This window comes from Schistocerca americana, chromosome 8, assembly GCF_021461395.2.
Source record: "Schistocerca americana isolate TAMUIC-IGC-003095 chromosome 8, iqSchAmer2.1, whole genome shotgun sequence".
Classification (NCBI taxonomy): Eukaryota; Metazoa; Arthropoda; class Insecta; order Orthoptera; family Acrididae; genus Schistocerca; species Schistocerca americana.
In genome coordinates, this window is record NC_060126.1 from 229,051,818 (window position 1) to 229,071,549 (window position 19,732).

Here is a 19,732-nt window from a genome sequence, read left to right on the forward strand (position 1 = left end):
TCAGTAACCAAAGATTTTGCCTACTGCAGGAAAGAGAGAAAGCTATTACCACTCTTCAGTCCTTCTATAATACATGAGATGAGGCAATTCTTAGAGTTACTCAACTTATGAAGTGAATGCAGAGCTCTTATCCAAAGCATCACCACACACACACCTCTAGCCCTTGCAGCAGCATTAGTCATAATTTTTTGTTAGTAGACTTTACAGAAGTAGCCACTATATTCTGTCTTTTAATGTATAACTTGATTCATTCCACATTCCTGAAGGTTCTTCTTCATGAGAGGATTTACATAACATAATATGTGAGTGAGTAAATGAACAAATGAGTGAATGAAAGTAGATGGATCATTGACTGCAATATGAGCTGCATGGTAACAACCAACTGACAATCAGTTACAGCCATTTACAAGGGTAAGTCAATTATTATCCACAAAGTAGTTATAAAATTTTATTGTAATCAAACAGGACATTTACAAGAACATCATTTTTTGACATAGTCTCCATGCATTTCAATGCACTTGTTCCATCATCATACAAGCTTCCTGATGCCCTCATAAAAAAAAGGTTCTCGGTTGAGCTACGAACCAGGAATGCACCGCTTCTTTCATTGCTTTGTCCGAGGCAAATCAACAGCCCCTTAATGCCTGTTTGAGTGGACCAAACAAGTGATAGAAGGAGCAAGATTGGGACTATATGGAAGATGATCCAGTATTTCAAATTTGAGTTTCTGGAGTGTTTCAGCAGTGTGGGCAGCAGTATGCAGACAGGCATTGTCGTGCAATAACACAACACCTTTTGACAGCAATCCTCAGCATTTGCTTCGAATTGCAGGCTTTAGCCTGGCAGTAAACATCTCATTGTAATGTACACTGTTTATTGTTGTGCCCCTTTCCCCATATGTTCCAGTACTGGACCTTGTGCATCCCAAAAAACCACGAGCATCAGTTTTCCTGTGGACAGTTGGGTCTTGAACTTTTTCTTGCACAGCAAATTTGGATGTTTCCATTCCAAACTCAGTCATTTACTCTCCAGCTCGTAACGATGGATCCATGTTTCATCACCAGTAATGTTCCTGTCTAAGATGTTGTCCCCTTTGTTATCATAGCTATCCAAATGATTTTTGCAGATGTCCAACCGTGTTTGTTTATGCAACTGTATGAGTTGTTTTGGGACCCATCTTGCACAAACCTTATGAAACCTAAGTCTGTTGTGGATGATTTTTTAGGCAGAACCATGACTAATTTGCAGGTGATGTGCCACTTTGTCAATAGTTAATCATCTGTCTAAGAGAATCATTTTGCGTGAACACTCAATGGTTTCTTCATTTGTGGCAGTAAATGGTCGTCCGACTCCTTCATTGTGCGTAACACCTGTGCGACCATTTCAAAATTTTTCAATCCATTTGTACACACTCTGTTGTGGCAAAACACTGTTCTCATACTGTACCTAAAGTCTTTGATGAATTTCGGACCCTGATATGCCTTCAGACCACAAAAAACAGATCATTGAACATTGCTCTTCTTTGGTGCAAATAGACAGCAGAGCAGCCATGATTAACAGCATGGCAGCGATAACGAAACTAACCTAGCAGCTTGAAAATTGCGAAGATATAACAACAAATAAACAAAGCAAGCATCATCAATGTAAAATGACAGTACTACCAAAATAAACAAAAATATATCTAAATTGTGGATAATAATTGACTTACCCTTGTACTTTCAACCAACTGTTATAACCATCACAAGCCAGCTGCTCACCATATGGCAGAAAACTTGACATTGATTATAGTGCCAAAATTTTTTTGACACATGCTAGAAAGTTGACAGTCCATTCTTTATGCATACCACAAACTGATAACATATTCTTTTTGAAGAAAGTGGAGAAATCACTGTCACACCAACTATGACATCTGCACTGTAGCACTCAATTCACTACTGATATTCAACATATTAGTGGAAGAATCTATCAGCAGATGCCCTTTACCACGTCATGGCAACTGAAACACAGTTACAACTCAAAGCTGTCACCAATATGTAGGAAGAGGATAAAGAACTACAACTGTTTCTTGTACCTTCATCTAGCCTGCAATTTCGGATCATCAATACACCAAACAAACATAAGACTGTACTGAGGTGTCTCAAATCCAAATGTACACCAATTTGCTGCAACTGACTTCTGAAATTACGCCATATCTTCACTCCATAGTCTGCCCCACCCAGGAGTTAAAGTGATATTATTTCTATACCAGAGGGAATTTATTTGACCTAAGATACCAAAGAAATGCAACAATTTCATTGTGTAATTTTGTGCATTTAAGCAGAATAAAGTTAGCTGGCATATAACTTCTTCACTTGGTAATTTGCTCCACCAAAACAGCAATTTGAGCACATCCGCAGTGATAGTGTTGGGCCACATCCACCATTTGAAGGCATTACATACTACCTGATGACAGTTGACTGCTTTCCATTACTAAGTGCCAGAAGCTTCCTTCAGCAAATGGACTAGTATTGCACTTACATCTTCATCTTAAGTCTTCAATCATTTACTATGTCTTCAAATACTGCATGGAGACTCAATGTTTGTCTTACTTGGCATGTAAACTGTCTTCAGAAATAATCTGACTGCAACATCTGCAGAACTGATCTGTGGACAATTGTTATGTTTATAGGGACAATTTTTCAGTACCACTCTGAATACTGATACCAAAGTGTCTGACTGCGTACCAAGGATACACATAAAAACTACAGGTTTCAACATAGTGTACTCAAGGAATATGGTGTCAAATGTCCAATCATATTTCAAGGCTTGAAATCAAATGAATGTGTCTAGGTGCATCATGATTTGACCTGGAAATCATTGCAGCCAGCTAATGCACCCATTAAAATATTCATATGTGACAAAAAGCCATTTGACATCAACAAGCACAATAAATAAATCAGTCTTTACTGTAGTGGAACCATATGATTACAAGATTAAGGGGAATGACCATGATACATCACCTGCTCCTGACTCTGTGAGGATGCCAGTACCACACACCTCTTCATAGCGGCACCAGGATGGCACCACAGAGGTGCAGTGCAGTTTAACAATGGTAACACATTCTGGAGGTCAGATTTGTTTAACCCTAAATACTACTGACACTTGGAAGGAAGTGGCAGCAGTTGTAATGTCACTGGGCTCTCATTCCTTAAATCACTATCAAATTTAATCAGTCATAAATGAAATGTTATAGTCTGTGCTTTTCCTTCTTTGATTGTGGATGTTAATTTAATTTCTGCAGTAAAGTAATGTTCTGAAGTGCCTAAGTAGATTTTAAAAAAATTAATATTAAATTTAAAGCATTGCTCTAAAATAGTATATGCTGCTTTATGCAAACACACAGAGAAGGGGTGACATAATAAATAACAAAAGAACCTCTTTCATTTTATAATACACTTTCATAGTATAATGTAGCTTAGTAGAAAATCTTACATTCAAGAGGTGTTGGATAACACTAATCTCTTTTCATCTTCTTGAGCTAAATATGACATTTCCTCTTAGAAAGATTTTAATTTGGTTTTTCAATAAAAGAAATAGTAAAGAGTGAGAGATACACAAGAAAAATCCACTGTCTCTGGTAGTGATTTATACATGTGAAACATGTCAAGTTGCACTGTGGTCCAGAGTCGATTTAAAATTGTATGTCCTCATATAACTGACTAGATAAGTCAGTTCAAAATCTGAAGGAAAGCAAATGTGCAACTTACCACCTCCAATAGAACCATGCTTAGTAAACCATTGTGTTGTTAAAACAACTTTCGGGTTGAGGACAGCTTTAGTGTTTTACATTTTTTCCATATAATCACCAAATTATTTTCAGCACAGAGTTTGTGCATAAATATTGTTATTAAATATACAGATATGAGTCAGTAATTCCTTTTCACCATCTTTTACACATTGCAATAATAGGAATTCTTTTACAAAACAGAAGCAGTTATCAAAGATGATTTTTTTCAGGTTGTTTTCAAATATTACTTTGCTGTCTGTCAGTCTTTTATATCACTGGAGAAATTATCAAAAATTTTAGTTGCAGCTTTGTGTATTGACAGCCTAAGATCAAAACTATTCAGGTTATCTTTGTTGAAAAATAGGCTACTGTAAATACACACATCAAAAAAAGTTTTGCATCACCCCAGTTCCCAGAACTCCTGAAGATAGACATTGACTATGGATATTGTATCACAGGCACAGTCCCTTTGCAAAGATGTAAACAACCATGCATGAGAAGCACCTATTAGATGGAGCGGGTCTGACAGCCGATCAGTTCCAGTCATTCCACCAGGAAGGAGGTACACAGTTCATGTTGTCTGTAATTCAACCATGCCTAGACGGTCAATACCATTCTTTGATCATGTCTGCATTGTTACTCTGTGCCAGGAAGGGCTCTCAACAAGGGAAGTGTCCAGGCGTCTTGGAGTGAACCAAACCGATGTTGTTCAGATGTGGAGGAGATACAGAGAGAGACAGGAACTGTCGATGACATGCCTTGCACAGACCTCTCAAGTACTACTACTGCAGTGGATGACTGCTACCTATGGATGGTGGTTTGGAGGAACTCTGACAGCAAAGCCACCATGTTGAATAATGCTTTTCATGCAGACACAGGATGTCATGTTATGACTTAAAGTGTGTGCAATAGGCTGCATGATACATGACTTCACTCCCAACGTACATGGTGAGGTCCACCTTTGCAACCACAGCACCATGCAGTGCAGTACAGATGGGCCCAACAACATGTCTAATGGACCGCTCGGGATCGGCATCACGTTCTCTTCACCGATGAGTGTGGCATATGCCTTCAATCAGACAATCATCAGAGATGTGTTTTGAGGCAACCCAGTCAGGCAGAACGCCTTAGACATACTGTCCAGCAAGTGCAGCAAGGTGGAGGTTCCCTGCTGTTTTGGGATTGCATTATGTGGTGCCGACATATGCTGCTGGTGCTCATGGAAAGCACTGTAACGGCTATAGGATATGTGAATGCCATCCTCTGACTGATAGTGCAACCATATTGGCAGCATATTGGTGAGGAATTCATCTTCATGGATGAAAATTTGCACCCCCATCATGCACATCTGGTGAATGACTTCCTTCAGGATAACGACATCACTCGGCTAGAGTGGCCAGCATGTTTTCCAAACATGAACCCTATCGAACATGTCTGGGATAGATTGAAAAGGGCTGTTTATGGATGATGTGACCCAGTAACCACTCTGAGGGATCTACGCGGAATCGCCATTGAGGAGTGGGACAGTCTGGACCAACAGTGCCTTGATGAACATGTGGATAGTATGCCATGATGAATACAGGCATGCATCATTTACAAGAGGACATGCTGCTGGGTATTAGAGGTACTGGTGTGTACAGCAATCTGGACCACCACCACTGAAGGTCTTGCTGTATGGTGGTACACCATGCAATGTGTGATTTTCACGAGGAATAAAAAGGGCAGAAATGATGTTTTTTTGATCTCTATTCCAATTTTCTGTACAGGTTCCAGAACTCGTGGAACCGAGGTGATGCAAAACTTTTTTAAATGTGTATATAAACTAGATACTGTCATAATTTTCATTTTCTTGATGTACTGTCTATGAGATTCTCATGGTGCGAGTTTTGCGATGTATCTGATGGCCTTTCTTGCCACTTAAATACAGTCTTAGATCCAGGTGAGTTTACCCATAGCAAAATTCCACATGTCAGATTTGAACTGATGAAAGAAAAGTATGCATGCAGCAGCAGAATTTCACTTACACAGCCTCCCAGCTTATACGAGGGCTATCCACAAAGTACATTACGTTTTGGAATTAAAAATAAATAAAGTATTGGAATTTTTTAAAATTATATACAGATGAAAGCCACACTTCAATACTACTTTTCTACATAGTTGCCATTTAAATTAAGGCACTTATTGTAGCGATGGACGAGCTTGGAAATTCCTTCGTCGTAAAATTCGGCCACCTGCACCTTCAACCACGTGGTTACCTCTTCTTCAAGCTGTGTGTCATCATCAAAACGCTGCATAGCCAACCACTTCTTCATTGCTGGGAATAAGTGTAAGTCGCTCGGTACCAGGTCAGGACTGTACGGCGGACGAGGAAACAACTCCCACTTAAAAGATTCGAGAACTTCACGAGTGGCATTTTCCGTGTGGGCCCGGGCTTTGTCGTGAATCAGCAAGATCTTTGAGCCCAACTTTCCCCTGCGCTTGTTTTGTATTGCTCTTCTGAAGTTGTGCAGAGTTTGGCAATACCTTTGAGAGTTTATTGTAGTGCCTCTTTCCAGGAAATCCACAAAAATCGTATTTCTACCGGGTTGTTGATTAACCACGTGGTGGAAGGCACAGGCAGCCAAATTTTACGATGAAGGAATTTCCAAGCTCATCCATTGCTACGATAAGTGCCTTAATTTAAATGGCTACTATGTAGAAAAGTAGTATTTAAGTGTGGCTTTCATCTGTATATAATAAAAAAATTTCCAATACTTTATTTATTTTTAATTCCAAAACGTAATGTACTTTGTGGATAGCCCTCATACAGCACATAGATCACACATGCAAATCTGCAGCATAACTTCTCCATATATGTATCCCAGCTTCATCTTTGATCAATGTGGAATTGAAGAAGTTTCACTGATTTACTTTCATCCTTGGGGCAATTCAGATTAAACAGAATGTTTTTTGTTCTGCTACAATTTATGTGTAATGCATTTGCCTCAAACCAGGAGACACACCTGATGATGATGGTGAAGTCCCATACTCCGAGACGGAGCGTAGGGGAACGATGCGGGAAGCCCGCACCAACGTACTAGGCAAGGTCCTAGTGGAAGTGGTTTGCCATTGCCTTCCTCCGACCATAATGGGAATGAATGATGATGATGAAGACAACACAACAACACCCAGTCATCTCGAGGCAGGAAAAATCCCTGACCCCGCCGGGAATCGAACCCGGGACCCCGTCCTCGGGAAGCGAGAACGCTACCGCGAGACCACGAGCAGCGGACTCACCTATCTATTGCTATTGCAACATTTAGTTGTTTCTCATCTGTGCTGGTATTTTGAGCAATTAATGTTGTGTCATCGGCATCTGGTACAGTGTCACAGAGTGACACAAAAGGCAGATCATTTATGCATATATAATGAACAGAAAGGGCCCAAGAAATGAGCCCTGCAGCACTCCTTTTTTTTAACAGGTAAAGGATCTGATTTTTCATTATTCATACACACTCACTATTTTTTATTGCTTTGGCATGACTGCAGTACAAGAAGGGCTTCCTGCCCTATTCGATAGTACAGTAGTTTCCTTATTATGATAGTGTGGGACACTGTACCAAATGCGTTCCTTAAATCCAATAGTATTGCACAATTTACTGACTTATTCTCAAAGCAATGATATACTTTTGTTATGATTCTGTCAATTGCTTTCACAGAAGAGAAAGTAGATCAAAAGGCTTACTCTACAGGGTAGATTAGATTATTATGTTCAAAATATTGGTCCATCTGCTGATGTATATAGTACTCTCTTATTTTAGAAATAACTGGGACTAGTGAAATGGGTGAGTAATTTAATAACTTTGTTTGTTGCTTCATCAACTACAGTACTAGTGTCATCTGCAAAAATCGATAATTCTGCTTGTTTTATATTAGACAGAAGATTGTTTACATTTAGGAGTTACAATAGTGGACCTAAGTTTGAATGCTGGGGAACTCCATACATGATCTCTCCCCTATCAGAATAACTTCCCCAGACAACATTGGCTGAATTAATATGTGCAACTTTCTGCATTGTTTGGGTTAGAGGTGACACTATCTGTCGGTCGGCTGTACCATTAATCCCATAAAACTTCAGTTTATCTAGGAGAATATTGTGATTCACACAGTCAAATGCCTTAGGTAGGTCACCAAAAATACCAAATGGCACTATTTTGTCAACTAATTATTGTAAAATTTGGTAAGAGAACATCCAACTGACATTCTCAGTAGCACAACTCTTCTTAAATCCAGCCGTTATTTGCTGAGGATATTATTGTTGCTCAGGTGAGATACTGTTCTAGACTATATCAATTTCTCAAATATTTTAGAAAATATTGTTTGTTTAAAGTAACTGCCCATATTTGAAATGTTGCTGTTATGAATATCAAGGCATTTACATACTCTCCTTTATTGAAATACAAAGCACATGCTTTTACATATTACACCAATAAGTGATGGTAGGACACACCATATCCAAGTACATATACCAGGATAATAACACTTTTTAATAGTACTAATATTCTATTCAGAAGTTCATCTGTAGCCCAGCCCTACAGTTTAGTACTGGTATAAATAGTTACAGAACAAAAGCTTGTTTGGATAAGTTTACTTTATGTCTAATCTAAGACTCAAAACATCAAACATGTTTACTTGATGTTTCTGTAAACCACTCACCTGTTCATCACTGTTTTTATGCGCTCATCATTGTCCCACTCACAGACAATAACTGCTGGAAAATCAGTGCTGAAATTCAAATATAGCGTCTCCATAGCAAAGCTGACAGCATTGTTTTGAAAGGCATTCCATGATGACTTTATAAGTAATGCAGATGCGTACCAAGAGAGCACACAGCATATAAGCCAAAAAAGCCTGAAAACAAGTCACAGGTATACATTATATACAAACACACAGCGATCTAAAGGCACCAACTATAAAATTAATTTGTAGTTAATTACTGAGTTAATGAGTGATTGGTATTTGATTGTAACCAAAACACTTCACTCACACATTTTTCTACTTTATTGCCATGGTTATGAATTCATTTAAAAGAAGTGGAAGCAAATGAATGTTAATGGTCTTTCATACAGTGTTGTATCTCAGCTGATCATTTAAATAATTTGTCTTGCAATACTTGACAGTACACTCAGTGATATGAATTTGACACTATGTTTTAATAAGAAATGTATTAGCCCTGACTGAGTAAAATACTATGATGATAAGGTCATAACAGACACATTTAAAACACATGAGAATATTTAAATGTATGTATGCCTATTCCTCTAAGTCAGAGGCAGATCCAGGATGAACTCCAGGGTTGAAGGGTGAAAAATTCTACCAAATTAACTACAGGGTTGAGAGGTGAAAAATTCTTCCAAATTAGCCTACCACATAATTAAACTGATTATGTTATGTTACTTACCAATAACCATATTTAGGACATTTAGGATTGTTGGATAAACCAAAAAGAGCTAATAATTTTTAGGCTGATTTGTGATGGCCCGGCTATTTCAACTGGTCGGTGTGTTGCTGGAAGGGGGAGGTGTGGCTGATGAAAGACAAAGACCCTTTGCCCCCGTCTGCTCCCCCCCCCCCCTTCCCCAAATCCAGTGAACTGTCTACACCTCAGGTGCTTGTTTTATATTTAACTTACTTGTAACATGTATTTAAAATTCTAGAAGGTTGGTGATTCATATGAGTTGAGGTTCTGAGTTGCTCAAGAAAAGGACAAGCTGAGAAAAAGTGCTGAGAAATAAATCTAAACACATAGTACAATGGCCAGCCTGAAAGGCAGCAGGAGTTCCAAGATGAAATTAAGTTTACAAAAAGACATAAAGATCTGAAACTTTCAAGGAAGAAATATCTCCTCATAGAGATGTAAAGGAATGGACAAAAAGAAAATGAAATTTATTTTTCAAAGCATCAGTCACTAATTTCAGTCAGGAATCTAGACCACGAGAGACACAGTAGGATAAGGCATCTTGAAAAGTAATAACTCTGAAGAAAAAATGGGACAAGAGTCATAACAACAGATTTTCATATGTAATGAAAATTAAATAAAAAGGTTCTGAGGAGAGTAATGGTGTGAGCCTAATGCAAGGGGAATCTTTGCTGCAAGCAGCCACTTGCCATAATATGCTGGCAAAGGACTGTGCCGCGGCACTCACTTCGGTGAAGTAGCCCACTTGTCAGTCAGTGTCCAGCTGATTACCAAAAAAAGAGACACTTCCTCACATGTTATACACTACTGGCCATAAAAATTGCTACACCAAGAAGAAATGCAGATGCTAAACGGGTATTCATTGGACAAATATATTATACTAGAACTGACATGTGATTACATTTTCACGCAATTTGGGTGCATAGATCCTGAGAAATCAGTACACAGAACAACCACCTCTGGCTGTAATAATGGCCTTGATATGCCTGGGCATTGAGTCAAACAGAGCTTGGATGGCGTGTACAGGTACAGCTGCCCATGCAGCTTCAACACTATACCACAGTTCATCAAGAGTAGTGACTGGTGTATTGTGACGAGCCAGCTGCTCGATCACAATTGACCAGACGTTTTCAGTTGGTGAGAGACCTGGAGAATCTGCTGGTCAGGGCAGCAGTCGAACATGTTCTGTATCCAGAAAGGCCCGTACAGGACCTGCAACATGCGGTTGTTCATTATCCTGCTGAAATGTAGGGTTTTGCAGGGATCTAATGAAGTGGAGAGCCACGGGTCGTAACACATCTGAAATAACACATCCACTGTTCCTAGTGCTGTTAAATGTGAACAAGAGGTGACCGAGACGTGTAACCAATGGCACCCCATACCATCTTGCCTGGTGATATGCCAGTATGGCGATGACGAATACACGCTTCCAATGTGCGTTCACTGCGATGTCGCCAAATGCGGATGCAACCACCATGATGCCGTAAACAGAACCTGGATTCATCCGAAAAAATGACATTTTGCCATTTGTGCACCCAGGTTCATCATTTAGTACACCATCGCAGGCGCTCCAGTCTGTGATGCAGTGTCAAGGGTAACCGCAGCCATGGTCTCCGAGCTGACAGTCCACGCTGCTGCAAACATCATCGAACTGTTCGTGCAAATGGTTGTTGTCTTGCAAACGTCCCCATCTGTTGACTCAGGGATCGAGACGTGGCTGCACGATTTGTTACAGCCATGCAGATTAGATGCCTGTCATCTCAACTGCTAATGATACGAGGCCATTGAGATCCAACATGGCGTTCCGTATTACCCTCCTGAACCCACCAATTCCATATTCTGCTAACAGTCATTGGATCTCAACCAACATGAGCAGCAATGTCACGATACTATAAACTGCAATCGTGATAGGCTACAATTTGACCTTTATCAAAGTCGGAAACATGATGGTACGCATTTCTCCTCCTTACACGAGGCATCACAACAACTTTTCTCCAGCCAATGCCGGTCCACTGCTGTTTGTGTATGAGAAATCGGTTGGAAACTTTCCTCATGTCAGCATGTTGTAGGTGTCTGCTCTGAAAAGCTAATCATTTGCATATCACAGCATCTTCCTGTCGGTTAAATTTCATGTCTGTAGCATGTCATCTTCGTGGTGTAGCAATTTTAATGGCCAGTAGTGTACTTGATCCTTGTGGCAACCACATCACAACAAACTTGCGTTGGCATGTATAAATTCTGACTGTTGAATTGACATGTCGTCAAGATGGTGGCAGCTGTAATGTAGGCTTCCATCATGAGGACTTCACTGCTCGACCACTATCCTGACCAAACTTCCAGCCAGGGAATCCAACTGCAGCACTGATGGGCTGGGAGCTGAACTGCAGCTCTCTTAGCCACTGAGCCACTGGTCGCCCACTAGCACTAGCCACTGACATCCAGATACTGATCCAGGATTCACATTCAATTGTCTCTGTCACCTCATGCTGGGCTGCCTACCAGTCAGCCAGCCAGTCTCATTTGTAGCCGAGCCAGACGTGCCACCTCGCATGGCAGCTGACCTACCAGTGCTGGCAGCCTGTGTATGCAGACATTGCAAAGTTTCCCTTCTGTTGTGCTGAGCTAGACATAAAAACAGCCAGCTGTGTCACTACTACGCTTCATGTAATAGTGTGCAAGAGCATGTCTTCCATCACCCAGCACCCAGCTGATGTGGGCATGAACCTCCAGTAAACACTATTGGAAAATAAATAAAGGCTACACCTAACAAAAAGCTGCTTTTAACACACACTGACTCACTGAACTTCATACAACACTAGCTTTCAACTTGGTAGCTGTAATCTGTAGCTCTAATGTAAGAAGCTGCAGAGAAACTGTGCTGATATCATGAAAGTCTCCAGCCTGATGCTAGAGTGAGACTAGCTACCCCATCTGAGATTGAAAAAACTTATTGCCACAGCTCTGTGGTGGTGATTACTATGATACTGCTGTATGTGATGAAGGATTTGCTCCACACTAACATGTCCATGGTGTTATTAGCTCACCCCGATAGTTAAGAAGGTTGGATTCTAGGGTACTGTTTAGATAGGTCTGGTTTTGAGCAGGTAGTCTATCTAATGATTTGTTGGGACAGTATGGTAGAGAATATGTTATGCTTAAAATCATAGCCCCTATGAGGGTAGATGCAAGATGAAAAGTTGGCTTTGAAATGTCACAAGTCGTGGTGACTTGCCCACACTTGTGGCAACAAAGTTCATCTGCCATTATTGTTGCATGGCTTTGCCCCTCATGGTGAAATCATTAGCACCTCCTTTGTTTGGAACTGTGCAAATTTTCGCAGAATTTCTCTCTACTAACAAAGAAATTGAACAATATTCCAAACAAAAAATACACAAAACAAAATAAACTGTCCCATATTCTTAATAAGTCATTTGTTAGTCAGCAATGACTCCCATAACCTGCACTCTCCTATGCTCATATTCACCAAGTTCTCCAATTACCACCCAAAAATCCTCAAAATGCTGAAAAGATTACTGAATGACACAAAAATTCCTTACAAGTAGTTCCATATTGCCTACTCTCATCTGAGCTACCTGATCCACTTAAAACTGCAAGTGTCAAAGGCCTGTGTTTTTTACTCCATCATTATGAACCATTTATTGATTACATAAGGAAACAACAGGAGAAATGAAATGGGACTAACAGAAGTTCAGCTAACTGTAACACTAAGCTCTAGGGTCAATATAGAGGTTTGTAAACAGACAGAAGATGGCACTGTAATCAGCAACGCCTGTATAACACAAGTGTCTGGCACATTTGTTAGATTGGTTACTGCTGCTACAATGGCAGGTTATCAAGATTTAAGTGAGTTGGAATGTGGTGTTATAGTTGGTGCATGAGCGATGGGAAGCAGCATCTCTGACGTAGCGATCAAGTGGAGACTTTCCCATATGACCATTTCACGAGTGTACCATGAATACTAGTAATCCAGTAAAACATCAAATCACTGACATCGCTGCGGCCGGAAAAAGATCCTGCAAGAACAGGACTAACGACGATTGAAGAGAATCATTCAATGTGACAGAATTGCAACCCTTCCATAGATTGTTGCAGCGTTCAACTCTGGGCCATCAACAAGTGTCTGCATGCGAATCATTCAACAAAACATTATCAATATGGGATTTCGGAGCAGAAGGTCCACTCGTGTACCCTTGATGACTGCATGACACAAAACTTTATGCCTCGCCTGTGCCTGTCAACACTGACATTGGACTGTTGATGACTGGAAACATGTTGCCTGGTCAGACAAGTCTCGTTTCAAATTCTATTGAGCGAATGGATGTGTTCGAATATGAAGACAGCCTCATGAATCCATGGACCCTGCATGTCAGCAGGGGACTGTTCAAACTGGTGGAGACTCTGTAATGATGTGGAATGTGTGCATTTGGAGTGATATGGGACTCCTGATTCATCTAGATACGACTCTGACGGGTGACATGTACTAAGCATCCTGTCTGATCACCTGCATCCATTCATGTCCATTGTGCATTCCGACGGACTTGGGCAATCCCAGCAGGACAATGTGACACACTACACGTCCAGAGTTGCTACAGAGTGGGTCCAGGAGCACTCTTCTGAGTTTAAGCACTTCCGCTGGCCACCAGACTCCTAGACATGGACGGCCGAAGTGGCCTTGCGGTTCTAGGTGCTACAGTCTGGAACCGGGCGACCGCTATGGTTGCAGGTTCGAATCCTGCCTCGGGCATGGATGTGTGTGACGTCCTTAGGTTAGTTAGGTTCAATTAGTTCTAAGTTCTAGGCGACTGATGACCTCAGAAGTTAAGTCGCATAGTGCTCAGAGCCATTTCCTTAGACATGAACATTATTGAGCATATCTGGGATGTCTTGCAACATGCTGTACGGAAGAAATCTCAACTCCCTCATACTCCTACGAATTTATGGACAGCCCTGCTGCAGGATTCATTGTGTCAGTTCCCTTCCGCACTACTTTAGACAATATTTGAGTCCACGAAACATCATAATGCGGCACTTCTGCATGCTTGCGCGGGCCCTACATGATATTGGGAGGTGTACCAGTTTCTTTGGCTGTTCAATGTATTTTACATGTTGATGTTCCGGTTGTTGTGGGTTTATTTATCGGTTGTCGTTTTTTATTTGTAGTTCAGCGATGTTGTGTGAGTTTACATATTACAGCACGACCGCTACGGTCGCAGGTTCGAATCCTGCCTCGGGCATGGATGTGTGTGATGTCCTTAGGTTAGTTAGGTTTAAGTAGTTCTAAGTTCTAGGGGAATGACGACCTCCGCAGTTAAGTCCCATAGTGCTCAGAGCCATTTGAACCATTTGAGTTTACATATTGTCATTTTGTCATTTGGAAATAGTGAGTGGAGCTGTGAACACCAAAATATGGAGCTTCAAGTGGAGAATTCGGAATATTTCCGACATATTCTTCTGTTTGCGTTGAGGAATGACGGCAGTGGACACAGCCAGAAACACCTGCGCCATGTATGGGGATAATCCCATTGGACAGAGCATGGCAAGAAAATGGTTTTCTCGTTTTAAGAAGCCCTGTTTTGACTTTAGTGACTCTTCCCATTCAGAAAGAGTTTTGGGGTTTGATGAAGATCGTTGAAACGCATTAATGCACAATCATCCCCGCCATTACACTCAAGAACTGGAAAATGTGATGAGCTGTGGTCATTATGCCAATATGCGACATTTGCATGCAATGGGGAAGGTTAAAAAATCTAGAGTATATGGATGCCGCATGCTCTAACCCAGAATCACAAAAATCAGTGGGTGCCTATCTGTGCATCTTGGCTTGCTCGTTATCAATTGGCTTGTGAACAACACCGACCATATCCATCCTATATAGTCACTGGTGACGAGAAATGGTGTCTTTATGCTAGCACAAGGAGAAGAAAGGAATGACTGAGGCCAAACAAAGCAACAGCTGTCCGTGCAAAGATATATGCACATCTGCAAAAAATGATGTTATGCATCTGGTGCAGAGCGACAGCGTAGTGTACTAAAAATTGCTTCCCCAAGGTGTAACTATCACTGCTGACGTTTATTGTCAACAGCAGAGACGTATTCTAGACACAGTCCATGAACAATGACCAAGAAGACTGTGTGAAGTGATGCTGCTCCACGATAACACCCGCCCCCATTCTTCTGGATTGACGGAAAACATATATAGTAGTTGGATTTGGGAAGTTATTCCACACCCACCTTATTCATCTGATCTTCTACCCTCAGTTTTTTACCTTTTCCGTTCTCTATTGAACAACCTTCAAGGAACTTCCTTTTCATATGAAAATGCTCTCTGAACATGACTCAGCGAGTTTTTCGCCTCAAAATCAAGCGATTTCTGCAGTTGTGGAATCAAAAAGTTGCCCCAGCGTTGGGAGACTGTTGTAAATAGTGAAGGAGAATGTATTATTGATGGCTAAAGTACTTATGCACTAATCCAATGCAAGAGGGTAAAATTCAGTGATAGAAAATGCAGTGATAGACAACGCATTGTGATTGCACCAGGGATGACCACCATATTGTCTGCTTAACGTCAATGAACTGATAGTTTCATCCACAGTACTGCTTTGATGGTGCAGTGATGAAACTTTTGGGGACCCTTCTGTGTCCACTGCTTGAGGCCATCTGCTACAGGCTGGATGAGATGATTGTATGCCATTGCATTGGCTTCTACTGTGCAGAAATTACTGATGCATCTGACAGCAGTGCATACTTGGACACATCATTGGCATGTTACTTATCAAATCAGATTATTTTTGGATGAGTCGCATTTGTTTCTGTCATACTGTGATGATAACGATCATGTTACATGATACCTTGGTGACCCAATATGTTACTGAGTGGCATAGCAGACAAATGCCGAGTTTGACGGTTTGAGCGCCATTGTTCACTATCTGGTCAACTGTATCTCGACTCTGTTAGAGGACATTGCTGTAGCATGTGTGCACCCTTTACTTTATGACAGCTTGAGCTCTGCTGGGGGCACTTTCAGTGAGGTGTCCGAATGTCTAATAATAATAATAATAATAATTTTATTGTCTTTAAGCCATTACAGCAATAGACAAAGTCATACATATAATACAATACAGTACAGTACATGCTATAGAAGGACAGAATTGTTAAGAACTTTACAGTTTAATATCACAGGTGATGAAATCCTTTACATTGTAGAATGGGTTTACAACTAACCAGTCATAAAGTGTTTGTTTGTATTGTTGCTCTGGTAAATTTTGTATACCTTGTGGAAGTTTGTTAAATAATTTGTGGCCCGTAAGTTCACAACTGTTAACTGATTTTGACAGTCTGTGGTAGGGCGTATAGATAGAGCTGTTTGTCCTAGTGCTGTAACAATGTATATTTGCCCTGCATTTTACTTTAGGTAAGTTCTTTTTTGTGTAGATTAAAACATAATAAATATATAGGATTATTACTGTCATGATTTTTTGTTGAGTAAACAAAGGTTTACAATGAGCCTTGTCCTGTAATTGTCCTAATAGCTTTCTTTTGCAGCAATAGTATATCATGCACACAAGTGGAGTTTCCCCATAAAATAATGCCATAGGATATGATGCTTTGGAAAAATGAGTAGTAAGATACTCTAACATAATTTTTAGGTACACAGTGCATTAATCGCCTTAACAAATAGATTACCCTAGACAATTTACCGCTAATATACTTAATATGTGGATTCCAAGAAAGTTTATCATCCAAATATACCCCCAAAAATTTAACACAACTAGGATCATCTGATGGAAACTTGTCTTTTAAACTAAATACCATCTGCTGGGTTTTGCTTTCATTAAGCAAGAACCCATTTGCTTTAAACCAGAGTGAAGCTTGCTCAATCGTCTCTGTAACACATGTTTTAAGGCTATTAAGATCATTACTGCTGTTCAGAGATGTTGTATCATCAGCATAGAGTACTGTTCTGGATTTGATAAATGAAGCCGGCCGAAGTGGCCGTGCGGTTAAAGGCGCTGCAGTCTGGAACCGCAAGACCGCTACGGTCGCAGGTTCGAATCCTGCCTCGGGCATGGATGTTTGTGATGTCCTTAGGTTAGTTAGGTTTAACTAGTTCTAAGTTCTAGGGGACTAATGACCTCAGCAGTTGAGTCCCATAGTGCTCAGAGCCATTTGAACCATTTTGATAAATGATGGCAGGTCATTTATCACTATTAGGAAAAGGAAAGGGCCCAGCACGGATCCCTGCGGAACACCTACCTCAACTTGTTCTATACTGGACATTTCTTTCCCAACACAGACGGCTTGCTTACGGTTTTGTAAATATGATCTTAATAGCTTAAGGCTGTTACCTTTAACACCGTAAAAGTCCATTTTTTCGAGTAGTAGTGTATGTTCTACACAGTCAAAGGCTTTGCTTAGGTCACAAAAAGTCACTTGGGCAAAGCATTTATCTTCAAATACTTGATGGATGTATTTAACAACATTGTCTATGGCATCAATGGTTGACAGGTTTTTCCTAAAGCCATACTGTGATCCACTTATTAATCCTATGTTATCAAAGTAAACAGATAATTGTTGGTAAATTATGCATTCTAGAACTTTTGAGAAAACTGGGGCTATGGATATTGGCCTGTAACTTGAGACAGAATTTTTATCTCCTTTTTTATGTACTGGAACTACCCTAGACAGTTTAAGCTCATCAGGGAAAAAACCCTCCAGTATACACTTGTTTATACAATATGTTAGGGGGTACACTATACAGTCTATTACTTTCTTAAGCATGTTACAAGATGGGTCATATATGTCTACACTGATGATTTTAACTGCTTCACTATTCTTAACACAAAACCAGGTGAGACCTCAGAAAAATTGAAGGTACTTGTGTTTGTTGATGACCTCGCAATATTTTTTGACAGTAACTGTGATGATCTGATTTCAGGTTTAATTATAGCACTTCCTACTTCCTCAACTGATTTAATAAAAAAGTCATTAAATTCCTGGGGAGAGATACTAATTTTGTCACTTCTTTTATCTTTGGCGACACTATTTATTAGAGTCCATGCTGCTTTGCACTTATTGGTGGATTTCTCAATACTTCTGAGATTGTGTGCTTGTTTGGCTTCCACAATTGCTTTTTTGTACTCATTCCTAGATCTAACATAGGCTAGTTTAGCATGGTTGGTTTTCAGATTTTTATAAATATTGTACAACAACATAACTTGATTTTTCATAGTAGACAGCTGTTTTGTGTACCATGTATTTTGTCTATTTGGAACTTTTGCTTTTAGGACTCTGTCAGTTACTTTGCATTTCTTTATTGGTATGCAGTCATTAAAGTGCCCCAAAAATGCTTTGAGAAACCTATCAAATAGTACCTTTGCTGGCAGATAATTGCTTAGAGTATAATGTGTCTCATCATAACACAGGCCAAACCAATCTCTGTTAGAAATGGACGTACGAAACCTGTCAATTTTCTCATCTGTGACTGGTCTAGTGACCACAACTTCTGGGACAAGCCTATTTACATAACTCTTATCAAGGGGGAACCTACTTGTATAATTTAAAGATACTGAATCATGATCAGAATATGGAAATACTGTCACAAAACATGATTCTTCTGTTGTTTTAAAATTTACAAAAATATTGTCAAGACATGCATGTTCTCTTGTAGGTTTGTTATTGACTGAATGTAAGATGCACTGTCTTAGTAGGTTTTGGAGTTCAGTGACAGTACGTTTTTGTGTTGTGACATCGAATTCAGCATTCACATCTCCACCTATCACAATATCATAATGTATCCATCTAATATCTGTATATACATGTAACAGCAGGTCCAGTTTCTCTAAAAATACATTGGTTATACCCTTAGGTGACCTGTACAGGGAAATTACAACTAACTTAAAACTGTCTATTACTATACCAGCAGCTTCAAAGTTCTGTTCATCACACAGAAAATCTAGATCTAATCTATTGAATGTACCGCTAAATGACTTGTTAACATATATTGCCACACCACCTCTTAAAAGCAATTTTCTGCAGTAGCTACTAGCTAGAATATAATCATCAAATTTAATAAATGTAAGTTCACTCTCACTAGCCCAGTGTTCACTTAAACAAAAGATATCAAACTTATTTTCTAATCCAAAGTCATTGACAATAAATTCTTTATCCCTTACTCCTTCAATGTTAAGATAACAGATTATAAAATCAAACCTGTCTTTCTTTACAGATGCACTATTTTGCTGAGAGGCTATTAAATCTCTGGCACTATTTATCTTATGGGCTTCTTCCCCTTGCTGCCTTCTACTAAAAAATCATTTAGACGTAATGGAGGTACAGTTTTCCGTTTGCCCGCTACACTTGATACTGCTTCTACTCTTGGAGGTCTCTTCGCGTCTTCTTGTTCATGGCATGATCTAAGTGGCTGGGTTACCACTGTAGGTAGTCCAAATGTTGCTGCAGAATGGACAGCTGGATCACCTGTTGGTACA